General features: G+C 37.9%; 1 long non-coding RNA gene across 6 annotated transcripts in view; it reads right to left on the reverse strand.

Moving 5' to 3' along the window:
- LOC118599870 overlaps positions 1-12,512 on the reverse strand; it is a 96,406-nt gene extending 83,894 nt beyond the window's left edge. Inside the window, exons 1-4 of one of the 6 annotated variants that reach the window (XR_004949408.1) lie at positions 11,450-12,512; positions 10,431-10,538; positions 7,764-7,832; positions 6,984-7,373 (exon numbers count right to left, since the gene is read on the reverse strand). This is a non-coding gene — a long non-coding RNA (uncharacterized LOC118599870). Of the gene's footprint in view, positions 1-6,983; positions 7,374-7,763; positions 7,833-10,430; positions 10,539-11,449 lie in introns of those variants that run through there. The other 5 variants (XR_004949409.1, XR_004949407.1, XR_004949406.1 and 2 more) reach the window with 5 other exon arrangements.
- Between the last annotated feature and the right edge of the window lie 9,287 nt (positions 12,513-21,799).

Below are 21,799 nucleotides of genomic sequence, written 5' to 3' on the forward strand. Positions count from 1 at the left end.
CAATCAGAGAGGCCAAAGCATCCCTGGCTTCAGTTTCTGACAGAAACGTGAACAGCTACAGACATTTGACTTAAACCAAGTAAAGCATTATCGCTTTATATAATATATCTATGATTCAGTGAACCATCTGCAGATGTTACTTTAAGTGTAACATGCTTTAAATAGTTGGAGTCATAGCCTGAGGTTTTTGCCCAAAGAGGAAAACAACTCCTGAGGGAGTCAGCTTTCAAAAATGCATGCTAAGCTAAAAAAAAAAAAAAAAAAGAAGTCCTCCACTATTTTTCAACTAAGTGTAATCCATGCCTCAAAGAACCAGAAAGCCATCTGCAGAGTTTGGAGATCAGACTTGGGATTGAAGAGTCACTGCTTCCTGCCCTGACGGGGAAAATCTGCTGCTCATACGTTCTCCATCAGAGCAGCTCAATGAGCAGCCAAAAGCAGGCTGGTGGCTGTGCTGGTAAACAGTGGAAGTGAGTAAATAAAGGAGCCGGCAGGAGCTGCTGCGCCACGCTGACATCTCCAGATAAACAAACTGATGAAGCAAACTCGGATAGATATTCACAGGGATTGTGTTTCACATATCAGTAAATGTGATGAAGCTCCCAGAACAGAATGTGTCTAATAAAGTGGCAATTTATCATAAAGTGAAACAGACCTGATCTTTTTTCTTGTTTCTTTCTTTTTTTTTTCGCTTTTCTGTCTGATAGCTGTTTCCCTAACCAGAGAAAAGAATCTAAAATCAGTTTAAGCTGAAAGCATTTTTCAGTATAGGACTGTCGTGACGTGAAAATAAACCAAGCTTGAAATGCATTGACTGCATCGCTACATTTTGATTTAGATTATCACAGATGTGGCTCTTTGGTGAGTGACTTTGCAATCTGTATGCAAAAGGATGTGTTTTCACTTTCTCTTGTCCGATAAATAAATAAGCCTGAGCGCCGTCAGTTCTTGTTTGTGAGACGAGGGCTGAGAGGGAATGCTGCAACTATCTTTACGACTTTTCTGTCTTTGCAGGATTCACCGGGAGCTCATATATTCGTCTTTTGGTGACACGTTGCTCAGATGAAACAGGAATGAACCCGAAAGCCCCGGCTGAGTTAAAACATTATCTATGGCGAGTGTGATAAAGGCTGAAACTCAGTCAGGTCTACCAGCGCTGTCACATTTCTCAGGTTATATGTTGAGAGATAGAGCAGAGGAGCCGGGGCTGTGTGTTACTGTTGCTGCAGATAAGGCTCCGGTAAAAGTGCTGCGTTCATCACCTTACAGGAGACGAGAAGAACAGGGTTTCCTGCTGTTGCTTTTGCTGCAGATCCCAAGAAAAAAAATAAAGATCTTCTTGACTTTTTAAATCTCACCTTGACTTTAGCAAAAACTTCTTTCTGGCAGTTGTTATGTTTATACTCTTTTTAGTGCTCATCTATCTTTGTGAAAAATAATAGCACACAGTCACAAGGTAAAACTTTCAGTCATTTTTTTTAAAGTCCCCCTCCGACCATCTTTTGAACAACTTTAAAAGCACTCCCAGTCATTTCTTAATTATTTTTATGGAGTTTTTAGACAAAATCATAAAACTTTTGCTTTTTTTCAGTAAACAGTTTTTGCAGAGTGGCAGGAGTTCATTAAAATTCACCTGAGTTGTGGGCGGGATCACAGAGCAACCCCGCCCCCTTCTCGATGCAGAGAAGTCTCTTTACACTCTCTCCTGCTAGCTTACAGCCTCTCACAATCTCAACTCAACATTAGCGGTGCAACAAAAATGGCGAGCACTTTTGGAGCTATCCAGCTGTACAGCTTCGAGCCAGAGCTCAAATGAGGAAGATAAAGACAAACAAAGTTTATGGATCTAGGCATCTACAAATGGATGAGGGTCCCAGCCAACAAGGCTAAGTGGGCTCCATGTGGTTAAAAGTGGGCAGAAAATGTGGACTCCATTTGAGTTTGTCCACAGTTTCAGGGCAGGCCCCATCTATGTGCCACTCAGTGGGCGCGGTGGACAGTGTAGTTCAAGTTTTTTAGCAGAGCTAGCAGGGTCGCCGCCCAGGCTGCCGGTCCCTGGGCAAACACAGGAGGGGCCACCAAAGAAACTGCGACCAAATCCTATTGGGGCCCACATTTTCTGCCAACTTTTAAACTATATGGGGTCCACTTGGCCTTGCTGGCTGGGTGTGGGGCTAAAAATTGATTATTCGACAAATCGATTAGGATCCATAAACTATTCTAAATCGTTTTATGAATTTTAAACATTAGATAATGAAAAAATGAATTTTTATTTTTTTAATTTTTTTTATTTAACCATTATTTAAAAAAAAAAATTATTAAAAAAAAATCCCATTGAGATCCGTTGATCTCTTATTCAAGGGAGTCCTGGTCAAGAGGCCAAAATTACACACACCCAAACAGGTCATAGAATTAGAATACGCTAAAAATAAATAAATATGATGAAATAAAACATACTAAAACACAGTAATTAATCAAAAACAGTTACAAATTAGTGATTTTGTTTCCAGGTCCTTCATAATAACATCAAACTGAGGCAAAGTTGTGAGCTTTGAAAGCTGGATTGTTTTTTGGAGAAAGTTCCAGTCTGTAGGTGCCCTGTATTGATAAGCCATCATTCCTTTTTCTGTCACTCAGGACAGACAGCAAGTACACGCCCTGAGACCGGAGAGCATAAGGTCCATCTGATCTACGCTGCAGAGCCACATTCAAATATGATGGAGGAAATCCAAGGAGTCCCTTGTATATAAATTTGTGCCAGTGTGTAATCCTACGAACAGCTAAAGCAGGCCAACCAACTCGAGAATACAATTCACAGTGATGAGTTCGAGCGCCACAATTTGTTATAAAACGTAAAAAGGCATGAAAGACCAAATCCAATGAGTGCAAAGTTTTAACTGGGGCATGCGTGTATAAAACATCCCATAATCTAAGACAGGAAGAAATGTTGCAGTAACAAGTCTTTTTTTTGCATGAAAAGAAAAACAGAGCTTGTTCCTGAAGTAGAAACTCAGTTTAAGGCGCAGCTTTTTCACAAGAGAATCGACATGCAGCTTAAAAGGCAATGAATCATCAATTAAATAATGAATATAATTTAAAGTAAAAGCAACAAGCAGACATTTTGTGAAGAACACACTAGCATGGCTGACCTTGCAAATTGCATCATACGACCAGCCCGACTTCAGTGTCGCCGGACAATTTGCTTTGTCTAACCCTGGTGCTAACCTAGGCATGTTTACATTAAAGGCTGGGTCATCTGGACCCCACAAGACAACCCACAGAACTTTTTTTTAAGGATTTTTATCTTCACTGGTGTCCATCACAAAACCAAAATCTTGTCCACCTTTGCCATGGGAGGGATCACACATCGTAAGAATATAAGAGTGGGGTCATCTGGACCCAATAAGAGAGCATAGGAGTTAAAAGTCATGTGATGTGTGTAAGTTCTCTGTCAGGAATAGGTGCTGGAGGATCCAAACACAGTAGACCAGGTTTTGCTGACAGAAACTTAAAAAAATAATAAATAAACTGAAACATGACAAGAACCCATGGAGAACCGACACAGTGACAGAACAGAACAGATGACCCGACGAGGAAGAACTCAAAGCCGGACACTTAAATAGACTGAAGGTAATTAAGTGAAATGAAGACAGCTGTGAATCTTGGCAAACCTGAAACTGATGTGACTGAGGGACAATTGAAAATAGAACATGACCAAAACCCATATTATAACTGACAAAAACCAAACCAAAGTCCACAATCCTCACATTCTGTCAGTCCAAAATTAAATATGGAGGGAACACAACAAAATTGCAAAATCACATCGTGTGGTTCCATCCACAGGAGGAGGAAGAGGGTGGAAACCGTTCTGGTGGCTTTAACAAGTTCTGCTGCGAGCACTTCCAGTGATTAAAAATCAAATCGGATATTCTAAAGAAACTTCAACCGTCATCAGAAAAGGCTAGTCGAAAAACAAAGTCAATTAGAGCTTTAATAGTGAAGGACTTGAGATGGTATTCTGTGGTGGAGAATAAGAGCTTGAAAACATTCCTTCATATGTTAGAGCCACGATAAAACATTCCTTTCCGTCACTTCTACACCAACACGGTCATCTATAACTACACACTGAGACCAAAGCTGTGAATGCATCCTATTTAATTGTACTTATTATGATTTTCTGGCTCCTTCATTTCATTCCTGTCCCACGCCTTTATTGGACTTCTGCCCACTGCTCCAAACACACAATATTATCTGAATCTTCCAAGTTAAGAAGCCTCTATTTGGTCCAAAAGATGTTTTTTTAAGCATAAATAAAGGTCTATTTCCAACTATACACCACCACCACCACATTAGGCACTCTACATGATTCACAAGCATTAATGTTTCTCTGAAGGGAACCACACGTTGCAACAAAACTACACGGAAAAGCAGTAAATGAGATGTTCTCTGCTCTTCGTCTGCACTTTCAGGGAGTATTTGTCTCATGACAGTTGATAAATTGTCAGAAAGCAACAGGAGGATGCAACAGGTAATGAGAGGACAAGTGTTTCCATTTGAGCTTCGATACTATTCCCTGCTTGTCGCTTATCGTTTGCTCTGTCCAAAATATTCAGCATGGGTCAGAACGTTCAAAATCCCCAACTCTGCACTTACAAATCCCTTTAAGACAAATCTGTTTTCGATATTAAAACACTGTCATTGCCTCATATTTCTTTACAGCTTTTTCCTCACCTGCGCAGTGAATTGGCGATATCTCTGTCTCTACCTGACAGCAGAAAGGAGCGGCTAAAAGCCGGTTTGGCCTAAACCAATCCCAGAGGACCCGAACTAACTTCTCATGTTTGGAACTCAGGATGTCCTAAACTTGAAAGCTTCTTCCTTATTTAATAAAACTTTGGATCTAAAACCTACGCTGAGAACATTTCCATCCATCAATACTTTAGTCAGATGCATTAAATATAACCACAGCTTTAAATTTCGCCAAAGGTCCTCAGAGTTTTTACTTCTCCCTGTAGGAAGTAGCTTTATTTTTGTATTTGTTGTTTGTTTTTCCCCTTTGCTTCCTCTTCACTCACACCACAGAACTGCTAAATCATTTTTCAGTCATATTGCTCGCCCCCAAAGCAGTTCTGAGTCTGTCACTCACAGTCACAGCCAAGTCAGACAACAAGCTGCAAGTTTAAGCTTCACTTTGAGGAGCAAGTTATGACTCACTGGGCTGGATAGCATTTTAGAGGCCAGCTCTTTATGACTTTACTGAGCGGTGTGCTGGAAGCTCTGCTTACTTTAGGAGGACTAGCTTTACAGATTTACTGTTCTTCAGTGATGGAACAATATTTCAAAGGTCGGACACTCACTTTGAGAGTGTTGACTGAAGAGACCCACCTCAGTGCCCTCACCAGGTCTAAAGCCTCCCTGATCACTGCCAACAGTGCAGGTTGGTGGTCCCAAAAGCCCTGAAGCTAAACTCTTCGGTTTGTGATCACAGAACAGTCGGATGAAGAACTCTGTACATTCATTATATATAAAATAAAACACCATAAACTGACCACTATCCCTACTGACTTAAAAAAATCTTGCTTAGTTTTTGTCAATCCTGGAGACTTCCATCTCTATTTTTCAACTTTTTAAGCAAAGAAACACTTTTACCTTGATAAAAATCCAAAAGCACAATAGCAACCAAAAATGTAAGAAAAAAAGGAAGTCTGTCAACTGTATTAACAAAATTCAGTCATTCTTATGTGCGTATCGAATAAGAATCAAACGAACACAAGTCAAAATGGTTTCAGCCTATTAATTTTGAGACCATATTGATAAATGGCTTTAGATCCATTAGGCAAAGTTGAATAATTTCCTATAGCACATTTGTGTATCTTGACCCACTGGTTGAAAAACACAGACTTAGTCCTGACTGACCTTTTGAGTAAATACGGGCTGTCTGGGGGAGAAAATGGTCAAAAACAGCCCACACGAATAGTGAGTTTGTAGAGAGAAAAGGATCATGCACAATTTTTTCTACAGGTATGCCGTAAACACAAGGATGTAGTGAACACTTATACAACACATAAGGGTGAAGTTTAAATAATGTGTTTAAAATGATTAAATGACCATAGTCTCCTCTCCCTGGCCTGCTCATGCTTAGTTGTGCAAGACGTGATGAGTATTCAAAACTTGTGCTATAGCGAATTGGGATTCTAGCTCAAAATTGTACAACTGGATGTAACCGCTAATGTTAGCTTGAGGCTATAAGCTCGCGTGTGAGCACACAAACAGAGCTCTCAACAACGGGGAGGCGGCTGGTTGCTCTGCAGCAACAGTCCCGCCCACAACCCAGAACTGTATTTCTAATGAGCTACTGCTGCTGTGCATAAAATGTTTTAAAAATACAAAGGTTTTTTGATTTGGGAACAAATTTCATAATTATAATTACAAAGATCACTGGGAACAATTTTGTGATAGTGGGATTTTAAGATGTAGACGCTCCTCTCTATGATCCTCTACGGTCCAGGACAACCCAAACACCTGCAGCACCCGTACAGGTCACCCCTCTGGACGGATGCATGTGACTAAGGCTTCAGACATTTTTCTGACAACCCCTGACTACCAAATTTGTTGCCTTTGGCTCAGTATTCACTAGCACCCTGTTTGTAAGTTCTATTTCATTGAAAAGAGTCAGCGAAATGAGAAAACATGAATGTAATAAAGTAACTAAAAACAGTTATATGGTAAGAATTCCTCATGAGAAAACAGGTTTTAATATAAATGCACTATTCCAATTCCAACTGAAGATAGCGATTGGATCACAACCATATTAGGAAATATTTGACATGTATGGAGGAATGTGTCACTTTAAGCCAGGTATAAAATACATTACATTTGATGTAATGATGTAAATGTGTAGACATACTACTAGAAGCACTAAATGTACTATTCAGTAGTTTTGTAAATGTCAACTTAAAGTAGTGAATTATTCAGAAATTTTAACACAGCAGATCTGCAGATGTAATTTTTTATATTCCAGCTAAAATCCTACATTTAAAATATTATCCTAAATAAAGAAGTAAAGTAACAAACAATAATATCTATGCATGTTTAATATATTTTTTTTTTTAAAAGACAAATGTTCAGTATAATCTAGATAAAAACAGGTTTGTTGTAGTGGGGACGTTGGTCAGGCAGAAATCTTCCCTCAGTGACAGTAAAAAGGAAAACCTTCCATAAAAATAGACCCCAAAGCCTGTGAGGAAGTTTCAGTAACTCATGATGTCACATTAGCATTTTCCTTTTGTCACTTTATTCAAAGTTCTGTGTGTTTTCGTTTCCATGAGTTCAGATTTGGCCTTTCGGGGATTTGGCTTTGTTGGCTCTGTCTGCTGAAAGTTAACAAGACAATATGATAATTCCAGCTCCCAGCGCAGCACAAACTCCAAGCTGTGACTGCGATATTCTGTGTGACCGAAAAATGAAAAACAAATGAATGAAAATAAGGGGGCAGATTTATGGCAGCCCCCGAGGTTTTTACATTTTTACAGTCGTTCTTGATCAAATGGAAGGCTGGAAAGACAGACATTAAATAAATAAGAGTGGAAGTTTAGCCGCTTCTTGGTCTGGTACCAAGGGGACGTGTGACACGAATAAATTATTTATTATATTAGTAAAACACTTGGCATGATACTAGTTAAACTGGAGCTGGATTAAAAACATATTTTTTTCTTTCTTTGTAATTGTTGTGGGGCAGCCAGCTCTGCGCTCCGTCTACAGACCTGTAATTCCTCAGACCTGGTCTTTGTAGATTGGGCCATCTTCTGCTCCGCTTACAGGAGTTCAGGGATCTAATGATGGAAAATAAAGCATGCTGATCCATCACAAAGTGCAGTGCTCTGTGTAACCTTGATAGCAGCTGCTGGTGGCCCAGCAGGGTTTGGAGAGCAGGCCGCTCTGATGGAGGGGGTTTCCATTAATCTTGTGGTGCAGTGGCAGCGGCGGGATTTATTGAGCTTTGGGTGTCATCCTGTGACAAGGCGCACATTCTTTCTGTGCATTACGGGCGTAGATGAAACTCTTTGGAGGCTCTCAGTAAATAACCTTGGGTTTATGTCTTTTATTGAGTTATACATTGTGTTTAATTTATGATAGAGGCCTTGTGGGAGTAAGTATAAAAGAATATACAAGTAGAGTTCCCAGTGAAGCGTGAATATAGGTGGGGTAAATGCATTTAACTCGCTTCATAGACAGTAATGTGAGAAAAGTGATGTCCAAGCATAAAACCCAATTCCAAAAAGCAGTAAGCAATGGTAGAAAAAGACACTGGCAAAATGTTGCTGTCATTTTTTTAAACTCAAAGAAGAGGCGGGCTTGATCCAAGCCAACAGTCTTACCCACAACTCAAGGTACATTCATGGCACAATGGCACGCAATCAAGTGGCTGTGTCCAATCAAAGTCTATGTAAATACATGCAAACCATTGTTTCAGGCTTCTGCTTCCAAACCTCTTATATTCATGTGTCTCTACGCAAGTTTTTAAAGTCCCCCAATGACAACTGTTTTTATTTTTAAAAAAAAACGTTCCCAGTAGTGTTTTAATAATTATTATGAAATTTTCGACCAAAATCCTAAAACGTAAATGTCTTAAAAATACATGTTTCATGTTGATCTGAAGCCTCTGTTTCCAAAATCTCCTCTGAGGTGATTTTGGAAACAGGGTTGAACTTTTGACCACTAAATTGCACAACACGCTGAGCTTCGACCAATCGTGGATGCAGATTTGGTGGTGACAAGCGGGTACAGTCCTGTTCATAACACATAATTTTATGATACCAAGTCTGTCATATCTCAGAATAGAGCTGTGAAAAAAAATCCTGGAGCTAGATTTGCAGGATTTGCTTTAAGGATTTCAATCAATAGTAAACAATTACAAAAATAAAAAAAACAACAGAAGAAGGAATCCCTTCTCTGCTTGTTCGTGCTGGATCCACATGCATGATAGCGTGTTCTCGAACAAGCAACACATGCCCGGTGTGAATGTAGCTTAAAGCTACGTTAAAGTCAAACGTGATTACCGCATAAGGGGCGTCCAGTTTCAATGTTGAGTCAGTGCACAGACACAATCTGAGGTCCTGCAGCGCGAAACGTTCACCGTACTGGGAGAGTCTCTGAATGATCTCATGAATCAAGACATGGACATTTGATTACTGATGGTTTTGTAGAACTCTTTCAAACAACCTGCCGTGAATTTGATGCACAAATTGGATTCATGGTGAACGCAGATTAAGAGGTGAATTTCTAATAAACTCTTGCCAAGAAAACAGCAGTTTTTTTTGCCTAAAAACAGCATAATGGTAATTAAAAGACCACTGGAAACGCTTTGATAATAGATCAAAAAATGATTGGAGGGAGACTTTAATTAATTTTCTGAACATAAATCTATGCAAAGAAATGCAGCTACACAAACTGTATCCATAGAAAGACCTTTTCCTCAAAAATCAACAACTCCACCTCAAATAACCCAATAATTACAAAGTCCTAAATGAATCAATATGAGCATACTATTGACAACAAAAGAGAGGATTCTCTTAGTCACTGTGGATAAATAAAAAAGCAGAAAATAAGGCTTTTCTGGAGGGAAACAAACGTGGTGCACAGGCCAGACTCTGGCATTCATTTTCAGCTGCTTCTCTTCTCTCAGCTGGAAAATACAGCAAACATATTTTCAGTGGGGTTACAAAGGCTCTCTTTGTTGACCAGCCAAGAGAGTTTAGGAGCAGATCATAAAGGCACTATAGGCACCAGGAGCGAATATATGAATGCTCGCGTCGGCCGCCAGAAGCTTAATCACGTCTGAACATTCAGTGCTCGAAAAAAAAGAATGAAGAAGTACTGCGAAGGGAAAATTGATCTTTTATACTCTGGATTTGTGCTTGTTGTTACAAAAATATCCTCCGGGTTTTGTTCTGCAAAGCCGTTTTCACAGTGTGAATAATGGGCTGCTCAATTCCTGAAACCGAATCTGCATCCAAAATTCATTTAGAAGCAACATAACACCTTCTGACCTACTGTGCTCTTGTAGTGTCTTCAACACTGCCTTCTATTAATTTATAATATGACATGGGTATTGTAATGTGTTTAAGAGCAAATTACTCCAATATATAATGGTAAGAATATAACGCATAAAAGACAGATTTACTGAAGACTTTTCTTCCAGGAGGCATAAAGATAAATAGACCTCTGGGAGAGAAACATGCAGACAGAAACCGACCATCCGAGCAGGTCAGAGTTTAGGATAGCTCCCTTTTACATCCCTTATAGAAACACACAAATGCTGGAAGTGCTCTTTGTCACTGCCCTCTTCTTCACAATCCTTCTCACAGACATCATTACACACTCAGAGCTGATGCCAGACTTGTTTAAAAAGGTTTTAGTGGGAAACTTACAGCTCTTTTCTCAGACGCCGATGCAATCAGATCCAATTTGGTCCAAGTGTTTGGAAGTTTGGACGAGTTTAATGGCTGGCTGATCTTCTGTCCTTTCGGTGTGTGATGCTACAGAAAACAAAGGAGGACACACGCTGAGTTGCTGGCAGAATCACAACATGAGTCCTAAATGCATAATGCAACGCCATCCCTTTTCTGTGTCAGGTATAACCTCACCTGATCTCATTTGGGGATTACTTTAGTACATCATGTTCTTCAAATATCAAGAAATAAACACAACCACAATATGTATAACTTTACTTCTAACTTCCTATGTTAGCAAAACACTGAAATGCAAACAATTAGATTAGTCAAATATTTTTTTAAAAAGCACTTGTATGTGGGAAAAAGTCAGAAAAAATATACAAAGTCACTGACATTTAAATATTAATATTATGAGAAGAAAAGATTAGAAAAATAGAAGAAAAAAAAAGTTAAATGCAAAAAATACTGAAGATTTGAATCTTTTGTTACATATTTTAAAAAGAGCCAGACAGTGAAAAGGCCTTTTATATTCATCCTGGTACAGTACATTCGTGTTGATATTTATCTATTTATGAAAGCATTTAAATATATATGTTTTTATTTCTTGAACTCTGTACAATAAAGATTAATAAATCAGTTAAATGTACATGCAATTACTCTTTTTTTCTCCCAAAAAGAAGTAAATATTCTTCCTATTCAAAAAACTAAACTAATTAATAAAGTATAAAAACATAAAAAATAAAGTAAATTGCAATAAAATGAAATAACTTTTTTTTAAAAAAGCCCTGAATCCGTTTTATTATTTTTTCTTACACTTTCTTATGTCTCGGGCCGTTAGCATTAGCAACAAAACTAGCAAAATCGATAGTCATTTATCAACAATACTTTGATTTGAAACTATTTTATTCGTCGTTTTATGTGTATAAAATACAATAATACATACTTAAATATATTATTTAAATTGAATTTTATTACTTAAATGCGCATTTACCAACCTTACGGTAGAGGAAAAAGGCATCCATTCAACGTCGGATGCTATCTTCTTGACCGCTCCACGGTTTCTTCTTTCTTTGTCTATTTGTCTGACCCAGTAGTCCCACCGCTGATGTGCGCCCTCTAGTGTCCGTCTTTAGTAAAGCACCACAGTGACCGAAATCACAATTTGATCCGTTTTACATAGTAGAGGTTTGTTTTTGAAGATCTTAAAAAAATAATCCCATGTTTCATAATAATAATAATAATAATAATAAAGTTTAAATATGCGCTGACATTTGTCTTATTTAGTAATGCCTTTTATAAAGGGAACAACTGAATTTGTACATTTTTAATTTTTATTTTACATTTCTGACTTTTAATCTTATTGATTTTAATGATTTTTCTTTGTTTTATCAATTTATTTATATTTCTTTTTGTAATTTTTGCATATTTTTACAGTACTTTTAATAGCCCTGGGTATGAATTGTGATTTAAAAATAAACGTGCTTCAAGTGAATTCCTTTTCAATTCCTGCAATATATATTATTTTTACATTTATATGAGGAATAGAATTATGTTAAATGCAATGCTAATAATGTTTTACAGTTAAAATGAACCAATATTTTTTTTGTACATAAAAAAGGATTTCTAATTAAAAAAATAAAAATTACAGAAATCAGAGACTAATGATTGGACCAGAGATTTTATGTCTCATATTATAATTCCTTCAGCATTCCTACAGCATTCCTACATAGCTCTTGACTCTGTGAATATCAGGACTTCACACACTTACCAGGAACACAAATTTGAAATAAGGACTATGAAGAGTAACAGGTAATATGGCTCATTAGCATGAACACATGTCCAATAAAATTCATTCATTCATCTTTTAAGCGTGCATGGTCCTGTACAGGGTCGTGGGGAGGCCAGAGCTGACCCAACTGTCACTGGATGAAGGTGAGGTGGACCGTTCTGTCCATCACAGGGAGCTAAAGCATCCTATAGATTCAAACTAAACACTGTCACATATGTAAAAAAACAAGACAGACGTGTAAATGTCTCCAAAATATCTTTTCTGATAGAGTCAGGAAGAGTCTAAATAGACATGAAACATGTCAATAATCACCGCATACCTACCGACATGACGACGAGTCAGTCCTATGTAGATCCTGACTCACCTCGTGTTGCTATGGCAACCGCCGACGGATGGGAACAGAAGTGTCAAATGTTTTCCTACATCTGCAGATTTTAAAATATGAAAAACATAAAATGTGATTTCCTGGACTCTTTTTTTCTTTGACGTTCTGTCTCTGACGGTTTACGATCAGTACAGACCAAACTCAGCTTTAAAGAAGGAAAACTTTCAGTGTGACAAACACATTTTTGCTTCCCTGTGAGCACATCACATTCAGAAAAAGATAAACACTGTGAACCAGCAACGGAACTTTTACTTTCTGAATGATTCATAATCTCTGGAACATGAAATCATGACGTGACGTTTCCTGGTAACAAGTGTCATCTCAGTGTCTCTTTCTCAATGCTTTCTTTTCATTTTATACCCTGAAATTATGCTTTACCATTCACCAAATCCACTCAATATGACAAGTGGAATAGAAAAGCCTGGTTAAGAGTCATCCGAGTCCATAGAGAGACATTTATTTAGTCAAACTATCAGATGACCAATGCTTCTACAGATGTTAAAATTAAATAAAATTATCAAAGTATTATACATTTTATATCTTGAAGATATAAAACAGTTTTGGTCATCTTAAAACAAATGAGTCAAAGTCAAGGCCCAGGGGCCGAATCCGGCCCTCTGGGTAATTCTATCCGGCCCTCCAGATCATTTTATTTTATTGTTATTAACGACCCGCTGTTATCGTGCGCTCATTTCTAACTTGTATGGAGTAAATTATTCAAAGTTATTTAAGGTTTAAGTTGATTTATTCTGGAAAAATATTCCTGCCTTTTTATTATTTAGTCAATTTTAGAGTTTAGATAATATTGTAGCGAATCAACGACAAAGGAAGCTGTGAGAGAATTATCAGGAACTTTGGCTTTTATTTTGACAGGAACTTTGGCTCTTATTTTGACAACACACATGGGCACAACAAGAGGGGGGATCATCAGCCTCTCCCTCATTCTCACTCAAGGTGCAGGAAGAATTCAAACATAACAGGATAAAATAAACAAATGCCAACAAGTGTTGAGCAGTCAGACAACAAAACACATTAACGAAAACCAAAACTTTAATCCAATTACAACCTGAAAGGCAAAATAAATATTACCCACAATTCCTTGTGGTGCAGACCCGACAGCTGCGACTGTCACTACAATATTTCAGCTACATGCTAGCTGTTTTGGCTAATCTAGTTTTATTTTTAGTTTTTAGGCTAATTTGGCATTTAGCTAATATTTTAGCTGGCTATCAGGTTTAGCATTTTCAGTTATCAGCTTCAACGTTTTTAGGTATCAATTTCAGGATTATTGCAGGTAATGCTATATATCTAGTTTATAATTATGTTAAAAAATTACGGTTTTAAAGTTTTTAAAATTTCGTTTTTGAGTGTTTAATAAATGTTTCGGCCTGCGACCTAAAGAGTGTTTTGGATTTTGGCTCCTTGTATGATTCAGTTTGACACTCCTATCTCAAAAGAAAGCTAGTTATATTTTTTAATATTGGGCTCCAAAGTAATGTAGAAATGCAGCCGAGAACAATTTTCTAAAAATTCCATGGACCCATCACATGGAATACACACATAGGTCTGGTGTTTGTTTTTAGGATGGATATTTCTTTTATTTGTGCTAAATAAACAAATAATGTTTTTGTATGGTTATGTTGAAATAGTACTGTACATAAATATAAAAAAGAAACCTGCACAGTCATTACACATAGCCCAGCTGCCTGTACAGGTGCATACAGGCTGTGCACGAGGCTCAGTGAACCGTAGAGAGAAAATGTTCATTTTTTCTATGGGCGTGCTGCGGGTGGATACAGTACAGCACATATAGGTGAGACGCAGGTGTTTTGTCATAATAGCCTCAAATATACTTCACAGTACACCTCCTACATGCATGACGATGGAACGTTCCATTGTCATGATGTCTCATGAGGTGGCCGTACGACCCTGAAGACACCCTTAAGATGGAGCCGCTCCTCTATGACCCTTCATGGACCTGTACAACCCAGAAACCCACAGAGCCCCTACGGGTCATGTGGCTGCTGACCTGCAGTGATTGGATGTTGCACTTGTTGACCTGTGAAAGGAGCTCCAGGAATCTCTCTCTATGAGAGAGTAAAGAACATTTTCACAGTTTATTTGTGTGAAACACCTCATGTTTCAGAAACGTCATGTGACTGGAGTTACATTCTACAGAGCAGCAGAATCGGTTCTGGAGCCGCTCCAGCTTTCCGTGTTCTTCTCATTTATTTAAGTTCAGGTTTATTTAACTCTTTAGTTGAAATTCCCTCATCAGGAATCAGGATGTGAAGCAGCATTAAGGTCGACCCTTTGAAGTTTGACCATCAGAATCGACTCTTCGGTACCAGAACAGCCGGAAATTCTTTGTGAGTGGCTGTAAAAGAGTCCCACGGTTACAGTCTTCCTCTAAATCTTCATCATTTACTGTGTTTTAAGGCTTGTTTTGCTTGCTCTTCATCTGGTTTCCAGCAGTGAGGTTGTGATGGTGCATCTCTGCTGGGTATAAACAGGAGAGTCAGAGTTTACTCTGCCTGTTCCCCGTAAAGAGCATGTTTACTCAGTTAATATGTCTTGATTTAGTGCTGGAGACGGTCCTTAAACAGACGGGATGCAGGAGCGGGTCATCAGGAAGTCAGAGGAACATCAGTGTTCAATTAGACGCCGTTAAAACGGGAATCTGTGAGGTTTCCTGCTCTAACGTCCAACAGGGACAGAAGAGAATCTGGAATTCCTGTCGTCTTGGATCACCTCACTTCAGACTTACAGAGTTACAGAAACTCCCCTTTGAACTGAGGGCATTTCCTTCCAAAAGATGCTGGATCACAGACTCCTGAAATCCCTCTGAAGGAACGCTGATGCCTGGTTTCGTCAAACACTTGAGTTAATGTTGTCTTCTCCTTCTGATCTCTTTGAGCAAACCACGACTTGTCTTTTTCCTCGAGTGATGAGCTTTTGACATCAATTTGTGTTTGTTAGACTGAAGCAACCCCCTCTTCCTCCAGAGATCAATACCTCAGCTCATCTCTTTCTGGATGTTTGGCTTTACAAGCTGCTGAGACGGATAAAGCAAAGGGAAAGAGCCAGAGGCGGACAGAGCAGAGAGGAGGGAGAGGAGGGAATCACAGCCGCCAAGTAAATCTCAAACTGCTTTTATCGTTGGAACGCGACTTTCCTGATCGTCCAGGAACGGTTACCGCACCCTCTTTCTTTCTCTATTTAAAACTCATAAAAAACATCGTTTCCTCCAGTTAATCCACCTTCTACTGAAGCATGGGGTCTTAAGTTCTGGATGAATATGTTTGTCGTTTTGTCCTTTGCTTCTGCAACTTGTTTCCAAAAGAACTGGAAGTTTTTCTGACTGGAGAAAAGTGAAAATCCAAAAAGCTCAAAATTGTGAGTTTTAAGTTGATAAAATCAGCTGAAGATAGTGTAAACAGCTGAAACAATCAATTAAAACACTAATTTAAAGGCTGAAAATGTAGAAAACCTGATAGATTTTAAATAAAAGAAAAAAACATGAAACACCAGGTACTCATTGCTGTAAACAGACCTAAAATAAAAAGTAACAAAGCAAAGAAAAAATAACCAAATTTGCTGATTGTTTACTGATAAAATTCTGATACAAAATTAAACGTTTTTATTAAATTAGCAAAAAAAAAATGCAGTGAGAAAAAAAGAGCAAAAAATTCAAAAGAGACATAATATTCTGATTTTACATTAAGATACATTTGGAGTTAAAGTTCCAAAGAAAGCTGAAGGACAGCTTAAATATAATTAATGCATAAATGGCCAAATTACCAAAAAACACAAATCAAAACAATATTTTTAAAATCTTAAATCCTTAAACTTAACTTAAAGTGTTTAAAGAAATCTAAATTAAACTGTACAGGGCAGTTATAAAGATCCATGGAAAGACAGATGACAGCAAAAATGCCAAAAATTTAAAACGTTAAAATCTTCAATTCACTGAACTACAAGTTAAAATAAATGTAAACTAAGCTGTAATAGACAAATATGGAAAATATTTAGGATTCAAGATCAAATTAAACATTATTTTATTTGTTTTATGCACAGTTTTCACACAAAAATACATTTCAGTTCAACTCGAAGTTCGGAGTTGACTGGAGCAGCTATTTAACATCAAAGAGCAAGTTTTTTTTTTTTCTTTTTCGCTAATAATTTCCAGGATCGATTATGTTCACCAGAGCCTGGAATGATTCGATTACAATTTTTTTATTATTATTTCCATCCTCAGATTTCAATTAAATCCAATTGAATTTTGACACTTTAACGTTCATAACTATTTTAGCTCGGTTTGTTATTTTGATGAGGAGAGATCTTAAAACTGATTTCATTATAATAAAATGTGCAAAAACAAATAAATTCATAATATTTGGTGGTTAAACTCTGGTCCTATTATGTCTTACATGCTCAGATAAACTTGAGTGGAGTATGAAGTGGAGAATAAAACAAAAAAAACAGAATCCAAAGAGAGATAAACATCCGTGAATTTAAAGATGAAAAGAGTATCCCGATTGGCTGAGAGGAAAGGTGACTGTTTTGTTGTGTTCAGAGCAAACTAACAGCAATCTAAAGTTCCTTAAAGTGTGGATTTTTTTTTTTTTAAGTATTGCCCCGGAGCTTCATTTCTGTTAAAAAAATTAGAAATAAAGTGTGCGAAATGCACAAAAACAGATAAATTATGCTTACCATAATTCAAATACGACTATGGTTGATTTCTAAAGACATGACTTGAAATAATTACTTTGATATTTTCAGATAATTCAGAGAGTGACAAATGATAGAACTGCTAAATAAGGATTATTGTCTAAAATAAATTAAAATCTGCTCAAAAGATTAAAAAATGGTCCCAAACAATAATAAAGTTTCCTTTTTTTTTTGGAAAAGTTCACCAAACTAGCTTCAATTAAAGAGTAATATCTATGAAGAATAGAAAAGAAGCTGAAATGTCATGAATTATGATCAGAGTTTGCAAAAGCTGTGGTTAGGATGGCAATAAAAGTTTCTCATGTTACTTTTTTGTACGTTCTTTGAACAAATGCATCACAAATGTGTTGTTTTATGATGCTGATGACACTTTTATGGTGCTGACAGGACTTTCTGTTGTAGTCTGAAACACATGGAGCTGTAATTTGTCACATAATCAAAACTTTTATTGACTATTTTACTCAATTTAGGCCTCATTTTACTGCATCCTTATTTCTGTCTAAGATGAAGTAATTCAATATCCATGACACTAGAAAGTTATTTTGGACAAAGAAACCAAAAGTTTTTAAAAGTGTTAGTTATTAAAAACTTGACTAATCTGGCAGAAATATTAAATTGACCTCAATATATATGAGAGTCGTATAAAATGTTCTGATCTGGGGAAAGATTTCTGCTTCAAACATTAGGATCCCGCTGTTTTGGAAACAGCAGTAAAATGGCTGACGGATCCCAAACACGGCCGGTGTTGAAACGACATGTCGGGCACTAAAAGTTTGCTGCTTCTGGAGGGACAGCAGCTGCAGCGGCAGCAGCAGCCGAGCTGGATTTACGGCCTCAGCGGCTCTGGGCACAAATGTTTGCTTAGGACGACCCGGACGGCACTTCGCTGTTAGTGCAGACACACACATAAAAAGACAGAGCAGAGCCTCCGGCAGAAACTACAGCTCATTTCAGAGCAAATGAAGAGACTTTCAAACATTGAGTGAGTGAGTTATAGTTAACTAAAGTCTGTATTTAAAGTCTGAGTCACAGCTGTTACAGGTGGATACAGACTGAAGAACAGTCACACCTGTACGAGTCATGCAGGTGACCCGGATGAAATATCAAGGTTGACAAACACACAGAGAGAAAATGTTGCTGCTGGTTTCAGCAAGAGTTTCACTCCGATTTGTGTGTACCTAATCCTTAATTTATGCGTAACTTTGGATTTGTGTATAACTGTGGATTTGTGGATGCTTAATTCTTGATTTGTGCGTAATTCATGATTTTTGCATAACTGTGAATTTTTTCGGAACTTTGGATTTATGCGTGTGTAATTCTTGATTTGTGCGTAACTTTGGATTTGTACGTGTGTAATTTTTGATTTGCTCATAACTTTTGATTTTTGCATAGCTGCAAATTTGTGCGTAACTTTGGATATGTGCGTAATTTTGTGTGCATGATTCTTGATTTGTAACTCATAAAATTGATTTGTGCAAAATTAAAAAAAAAATGTGAAATTCAAAAAATCTAAAATATAATTTACACATCCACAACTTAAAATTACAGCAGCTGGACACTAACTACAAATGCAAATCTTTAAGAAACAGGCTACACACCAATCACCTGATATACACAAAACCACATTTAAAAGCATCAGAAATTAATCACCCCCCCCCCCATGTCACCAGTTAGTCATTTATTGTACTTGTCTGTGTTAAAAATGTTTTTTTTTCACCTGCATTGAACAGTTTTAAGGTAAAAATAAAATATAAAAGTAAAAACAAATATTTAATGAGGACTGTTCCTGAGCGGGATTCGAACCCATGACCTTCTGAATGTGAGTCCGCAGCCATAACCACTTGACCGTCTAGTGGTGGAATCTGGAATGTATGTCAAACTTAAATTTAAACCTCACAATCTGCATTGCAAAAACAGGAAGTCATTGTTGATGGTTTAAAAGCATCAAACGCCCCCCCCCCCATGTCACCAGTTTGTCATTTATTGTACTTGTCTGTGTTAAAAATATTTTTTTTCACCTCCGTGGAACAGTTTAGAGGTAAAAATAAAATTTTAAAGTAAACACAATGTTCATGGTTTAAAAGCATCAAAAATGAAAACTTGACATTTTCTGTTCTGTTCTGATCTGTGGATGTTTAGAAAGTTCTGGCGCCGCCTGTATCACCATGACTGTGACCAGCATTTGTTTAAGAGCTCCGTGCTGGAGGTCCTGTCCGGAGGAATTGTGGAAAACTTAATTTTTCTTTTAAGGGATAAATGTTTTAAAAATGTGTATTCAGACACACGTGCATCTCCATCCTTTCTAGGTTGACATTTTTCGACGAGTAGACTGAAACTGAAGAGCTGTTCCCATCTTCCACCTGGTGGATTAACAGAACTCTAAACTTCACAGCAGACGGGTGGATTGGAGACATTTGAATTATATTAGCCACAGATGAGGCTTGAAGGTTTTCAGCATATCCACCAGAGTCTGCATATTGAAGCTTACTTTGTTGATAAAAATCAATTCACAGCCAGTGGGGAGGTTGGCGGTTGGTTTCTTGGCCTTTTCCGTCTCAACCTGACGCCACAATCTTTGGAAAATACTCAAAACGCAGCATTTCTCTGTGTTTGATCGATGGTTTGCTTATGATACAACCAGCTTTTATTCCATGAATTAAAGTGGATGAATGTGAGTGAAAGCAGCAGCACTCTGAGACTAAACAATGAGACGAGCAAAGGGCCATTACGCTACATATCAATAAAACTTAGATATTGTGACTGAGTGAAAAGATGATCTGAACATTTAATGTTTCTTTTTAACACAATGAGCTTCTAGTCTTTTATCTGCTACCAAACAGAGGAGCATCACAGCCGAGGCAGACAAGCAAAGGCAGAAGAGGTTAATAAAGACCCATTATGAGCTAAACGTCTTTCTATAATTATGTACATTTACATTAACTCGGTGTGAAATTCCTTTCTACAGCGGCTGTCTCTCACAAACACTTTCTGTTATCGTTGATGTTCTGAGCCGTGAGAAACTCTCAGACTGAAGTGACACCAGCTGGCCACCGGGGGCAGTACAGCGTGCAGAAGCATTATAGCGGTTCCTCTTCTGAGTAGGAGTAACACAACGACTCTTGGATTTTTCCCGATTCTCCTAGTCTTTTTTAGGCTGTGAATAACAGCAGAGTCATTCCTTCTTCTCAAAAATGATTTGTACCAGAAAGCAGTGGATGCAGTTTGTTTTTCAAGGTTGTGAAGGTTTATGTTTCACTTACCTAATGGAGGATGTTGGGAGAAAAAAAGACTCAAAGTAAAGATTTGCCAAAAAGCTGTCGAAACTACATAGAATTGGACTAAACACAAAATACTACAAAAACTACATAGTACTGGGCGATATGATGATATCTGGGGGGCTGGGGGCTTTGGGCTGGAGGGTGATGAGGACGTCCTCATGTTGCCTAGATGCTGACACTCCAGCCAATAGGAGGACAGGGTGGACAGCGCCTTCAGGTTACTCCTTCGTGATCTGCTTGCTTTTCTATTTTATAATAGAAAATTATATCATTGCATGTGTGGGGAATAGTTTTTCTTTGTTTTATGTACAGCACTTTGAGCTGTTTCTTAACTGGAAAGGTGCTATATAAATAAAGTTAATTTGAATTGTATATCGTGTGGGCGATAGAAAAGTGTCTATCGTCCCATTTCTCCTCTATCGTTACGAGATCTGGTTGCAGCTCACCAGACGGGCGTCAGGCGAGCCACTGGAAAGAAGTCAGAGCTGTTTGCAGCGCCTACTGTCTGTTAATTTACTGTATAGCCAGCACATCAAAAAACGATGAGTTGGGAACACCCAAAACATCATGAAGTGGCGCGGAGAGGGCTTTAACCATAAATCCATATGACGAGTTAAGAGTGAGAATGTGTTGATTAAATTAGCATCAATCAGCAGATTAAAAAAATATATGTTGACATTTAGTTTTTCCCTAGAAAAGGCAATAATCTGAGTGAAATTGACCACATCTGTGTCATACGAGGGAGTATTTGCTCTCTGTTTAAAGCCAGAACTGAGACACTCCTTAAAAAACGATGCAGTTGCAACAATGGTTTTAGTTGTTGACAGGTTTGGGTTCAGACGAATTCACCCCTTTTCAGGGACTGGCTCCCCCCTCCAGCACTTTTTGTATGTGACCACTTTAAGTTTTACATTGACTCTAACAGACAGAAGCTCCCAGTCTGTTTGAAACGGGCTGCTCTCCTCTGACGATTTTCTCTGCGGCTCTCTGGGGCCCAAAGTGCTTTCTGTTGTTCTTGAAGTCCCACTCTGATCATCTATTTTCAAAGTTTTCCTTGTGGTCTTTTAATTATGATTATGCTCAAATATGTCAGTTTTTTACAACTGTCTGCTCCGGATCACAACAATTTGAATAAAGAAATACTCAGAAACACCATTTTAAG

Source organism: Oryzias melastigma, linkage group LG16, assembly GCF_002922805.2.
Source record: "Oryzias melastigma strain HK-1 linkage group LG16, ASM292280v2, whole genome shotgun sequence".
In the NCBI taxonomy this organism is placed as follows: Eukaryota; Metazoa; Chordata; class Actinopteri; order Beloniformes; family Adrianichthyidae; genus Oryzias; species Oryzias melastigma.